Source organism: Liolophura sinensis, chromosome 3 (genome assembly GCF_032854445.1).
Source record: "Liolophura sinensis isolate JHLJ2023 chromosome 3, CUHK_Ljap_v2, whole genome shotgun sequence".
NCBI classification, from domain to species: domain Eukaryota; kingdom Metazoa; phylum Mollusca; class Polyplacophora; order Chitonida; family Chitonidae; genus Liolophura; species Liolophura sinensis.
This window is the reverse complement of record NC_088297.1, coordinates 17,233,269-17,238,692: the sequence shown is the minus strand read 5'-3', so window position 1 is coordinate 17,238,692 and position 5,424 is coordinate 17,233,269.

Here is a 5,424-nt window from a genome sequence, read left to right as displayed (position 1 = left end):
ACTGTGTAAGATTTGGATAGTCACGCGGTAGCATGCCGTGCTTACTTCTATAACTGCATTATTCACTCAACTCCGAAGAAGTCTAGAAAAACTGTGTTCTTTGTGAGCATTTAGGTATTAATTAGTATGCAGTTAATTTTATGAAAATTCTGGCTCATAATCGGTGTCGGTAGTGTGAAGCCCGTAATGACTGATAGTTTTGTTGAACTTCACTTGTCTGTCGAACTACACGCAGCGCATATGTACTGAGTTCATGTAAGTGCATGCTAACAAACGACCGGTAAGAGTTGTCCCCCATGAGCATAAATCACCATAGTGTTTTAATACTCACCGGTTGTGAAGAAACACATAACGTTGTTTTACTGTATTTTTCTGTCAATCACATTGTGAATACCGACCATAATGGCAATAATAAACTGAACAGAAAATCGACACGATGTGCATTTGGTTCAATCGACTTAGTCAGATGAACAATTACCGGCACGCCAGCGTTAGGCTACATTGAATTGACTTTTTTTTTTAGCAAAATGGCGAACACCGAAGACGTTTTAACTACAGACGAGCAGGCCATTGATGAAGGCAGTAAAGATGTGCGCTCCAGAAAACAAGAAGTAAACGGACTGGCATATAAAACCGAGTTTATGGAAAGAAAATACACGGTATCTTTACAGACTTACAAACACAGGGAAATTAAATAAAATCTCAGACTGTAGGAAAGTATGACACTGTTGTGTTGCGTGCGAGCTATTTCAAATGGTTAGAAGACTGTCTGTTAAAATGCAAAGGTTATGCAATAATAACAGAAAGTGACACTGATAAATTTGAACAACACGATGCTATTATCGCCTCCATTAAATCTACGAACAGCGGGTTACGCAATCCCAGCGTAGTGTCACAGAGCAGCGTGATGGTGACATAAACATTCAACCTGATGATAGCGTGTCGCGCGTCCACAGCAAGGTATCGTCGAATTTCTCATGCAACAGTTCCATTTCGTCACTCCTCAACCGAGAGGATCAGAAACATGCCGAGTTGACTGTACGAATGGCTGCCCGGAAAAAGAAAGAACAAACTGAATTGGCAAAAGTAAAAAGTAAAGTGCTTGAGTATGAGGGTATTAGTGGTAAAGCTGATAGTCCCCCACTGAATGGCGGTGGAACGGTTTCATCTAAATAGTGCACCATCATTTGACCCACGTAATGACACTGCCATAATTAACAATTCTATATCAGATAAAACTGCTCTGCGTTCTGAAAATGTTGTTTCTTTTACAGGTAGCTACGGTACAAAAGGTAAACCTGTGTTAAATGTGTCTGATGTTGCAAATGATGTCAGCAATGTTGCATTATCACATGAGAATAATGCTGATACTCTAAAGGTTAACCAGAGCTATACTGTAAATGAAGCCACAGTTTCTGATTTCGGTACATTCAGGACATTTCAAGACATCTGCATTTATTGTTCGTCAGAGGGAAAAAACTGATTCTGAAATAAGAACATCTAATAGTGACCTAATGGAGGTCGAACGGTTTATGCGTCAGTTTCACACAGATGATGATGAAGAGCGTATGAACTTTTTGGAGCAATACACAAGTGGTGAAGCGTACAGGATTGCGTCAGAATTTGGGTATTTGGATGCAAAGGTTTGCTACAAATTGACTTTAAGCGAGCTCGAAGACCGCTATGGAAACGACGAAGCCCTGGCTAATGCCCTCATAAAACGAGCGTTTGACTGGCTAGCAATTAAGCCCGATGACCCCAAGACACCAGATAATTTTGGGATATTTCTTGGGGGATGTGAGGATGCTATCCGTAGCATGGAAGATCTCAAAAATTTAGTGGGCAAGAATTTGCTATACTCTTTCCATGATAAATGGGGAAACATCGTCTACTAAAACAGGGTAAATGGTCAATAGACTCTGTCTTCTCATCTGATGACCGTTGTAAAAAGAGAATCCATGAAGGCTAACGATCCTACGTACGGTAGAGACACTCTACGCTTTGAACCTAAAGAAAGCGGTGGCCTAGGCAAGGTTCAAAAGCAGACCGATGCCAAATGCAAAGGTAGCTACACGGCCAACCTAGCTGAAGCTCCAACAGGTGAAGTAAACGAACAGTGTAATATCAGATCACATAGTTCCACCAGCAGCAAAGACGGGGTCAAACCAACAGCTTTTTCGTGACCTTGGTTGCACTGCAAGGGTCCAAATCACTGCCTGGAAGACTGTCGATATTTGAAAACATTGTCTTATGAAGATCGGATGGTAGTTCTAAAGGTGAAAGGGCTATGTTTTGGGTACTTTAACTTTTAAGGGTGGTCATATGAGTAAGGACTGCAGAAAGAAAGCTGTCTGTCAACAATGTTACGGAGAACATCCCACAGTCTGTCACGTGGACGGTAAATTTCCACGCCTGACTCAAGCATCAAACGCTAGCGCCGAATCCCAAAACGTGACCAGCTCATATTCAAATCTAGTTAACAACGGACATCAGATTATGGGGACTGGAGACGGAGAGTGTACAATGGCTATCATACCAGTAACCGTAAGAGTGTTGAATGGTATGGCATCGGTCCAAACCTACGCTTCCCTTGACCTGTGTAGCACTATCTCATTTTGCACCGAAAACCTCAAGTCACAAGGCTCGGAGGAAGCGGTATGAGGATTACCTTGGGCACATTGGGTTCACCCTTCAGCACGGAAACAGTTGAATAGCTTGGTAATCTGAGCAACGAGAATACCATCAGACTAAAAACAGTGCATGCCAGTAGCAACTGATCACATTCCAACATCAACAGATCTGATAGAATGGCCGCATTTGACAGGTGTTGGTCTGCCGACAAACAAAGCAAACGTCGAGCTTCTTATTGGCAACAATGTCCCAGAGGTATACACACCTTTGGACACCTGAGCAGGACCACGTGGCGGCCCACACGAAACAAGATCAGTGCTAGGATGAAATGTTATTCGTCCTGGGGCAAATCACCTTTCGACAGCGACTTCTCTCAGCGTTAACGGGGCGTACAGCAGTTACACAGACCTTTCAAGGGGTCAATGAACATTGACTACCCAGAACACATCATCGACGACAAGCGTGAGAATTCTGTGGAGGACAAAAGGTTCTTAGATAAGGTACAATTGACTTTGCAGGGTGGTCATTATTACATCAAGTTGCCATTCAAAAGTGAAAAAGCCAAACTACCTAACAATGGACAGCAAGCCAGACAACGACTGAGAGGTCTGTGATCAAATATGAAGAGAAACCAAAAGTACAGAGAAGATTAAAAAGTAAAAAGTAGCGAGCTGGCACAGGACGATGGTAGGGTTTGGTATATACCTCAACATGGTGTATAACATCCACAGTATCCAAAGAAAATTCGAGTCGTTTTCGATTGTGAAGGAAAGTACTAAGGTGTTTCCTTGAACAGTGTCTAACTTCAGGGCCCAGATATGACCAGTGACCTGTTGACATTTCTACTTCGTTTTCACCAAGAACAGTTCGCAGTGATGGGCGATATTGAGAGCATGTTCTTCTAAGTGAGGGTTCCAAAACAGGAATGGGATTGCCTACGCTTCATGTAGTCACCTGATAGTGACTACAGCCAAGAACCTTCAGTCTACAGAATGGTTGTTCATTTATTTAAGGGGTAACATAATCACCGTCTTGCTCCAATGTTGCTTTGCTTCAGACTGTTTATGACAGTAGTGAACATTTTTGATCCAGAAGTATCAGATGTCATCTACAAGAACCTTTACGTTAATGACAGTGTGGCATCAATCATATCAGAGGAACGGGCTGTCGATCTCATCCGTGAGGTAAGAGACATGTGCAGTATGGGTGGATTCCGTGTGACGAAGTGGACCAGCAACAGTCGAATGGTTATAGACCCTGTTGCTGAAGAAGACAGACCCTAGGAAGTGAAACAACTAAACTTGGACAGCGATTCTCTTCCTACTGAATGAGTTCTTGGAATCCAGTGGTCAGCAGAGAAAGACAACCTTGGATTTTGCATCAAACTACAGAGCCAACTAGCAACCAAACGAGGATTCCTTTCTGTGGTTAGTTCGATTTATGATTCCCTGGGTTTTGCTTCACCGTTCATACTGACAGCGAGAATCCTGACTAAAGACGTTTGCAAACAGGGTATCGGTTGGGATGAGGAGATCCCTGGCAACATTATGAATGCTTGGAGGCAACGGGTGTCTGAACTTCGCTTACTTGAAAGTATTCAGCTAGATAGGTGTTATAAGCCAAATGATTTTGAGAACATCACATCTCGACAGCTACATGTCTTTGTCGACTTCAGCGAGAAAGGATATGAGAGGTGTGTTTATCTGCGACTCACCGACAACAAACACCGACATCACTTTACTCTCGTCATGGGAAAGTCAAGGATGCCACCGCTGAAAACGACCTCTGTTCCGAGGATGGAACTGACTGCAGCCACCATTGATATCCACCTAGCAAGGATGGTCGTGAAAGAGATCGGTTATCCGGCTGACAAAGCTCATTACTGGACCGACAGTATGCATGTCATCCGTAACATTTTCAACGAAACTCCATGATTCCACACATTCGTGTCCAACAGACTGGCTGTTATTAGAGATGGTTCAGAACCGAAACAATGAAACTATGTGAAATCAACTGTTAACCCGACTGACTGTGCCTTCAGGGGTGTACACATGGCCAAGTTTCTGGAAAATAGGGATTGCTTGCATGCTCCTGAAATTTTATGTTTGACAGAGTCGCAGTGGCCACAGCTGTGCGAGAAACCGACACTTCAAGAAAACGACTCCGAGGTGAAGAAAACCGCATGTGCTACAGTGACAGTACCTAAACTGTCCGCAACTGATGAGCTAGTGAAGCGTCACTCAGACTGGCTGAAGCTTAAAAATGTAATGGCTTAGATTCTTTCTGCATCAAACAAACGCAAGAGACTCAGATGCAACAGATCTTCTGGTCGCACAGTTTTGAATCAATTTCAGATCAAAGAGCGTATCAAGACTACTTTCTTGATTGTGGAAAACTTGAACGACGCAGAAATGGCCTTAGTGAAATATGCACATCATCGACATTTATCAGCAAAGGTAAGCGGATTGGAGAATCGACAGATCGCTAAAGCTCGAACTGCAGAAGATGGCTGATATTCCCAAGGAGAGACTTAAGGGGAACCAACCACCAGTTACAGCTGTTGGTATGGACTACTTTGGTCCCTTCAAAGTGAAACGTAGACGGACCATCGTAAGACGACACGATGTTACATTTACATGCCTTGTATCAAGAACTGTACATCTCGAGCTAGCCGCTTCTTTGACCTCATACTCTTGCATCAATGCCATTCGCAAACCTGTGGCGAGAAGAGAACCCGTGGAAATCATTAGATCCGACAATGAAGCGAACCTTGTTGGCAGTGAGCGCAAGTTG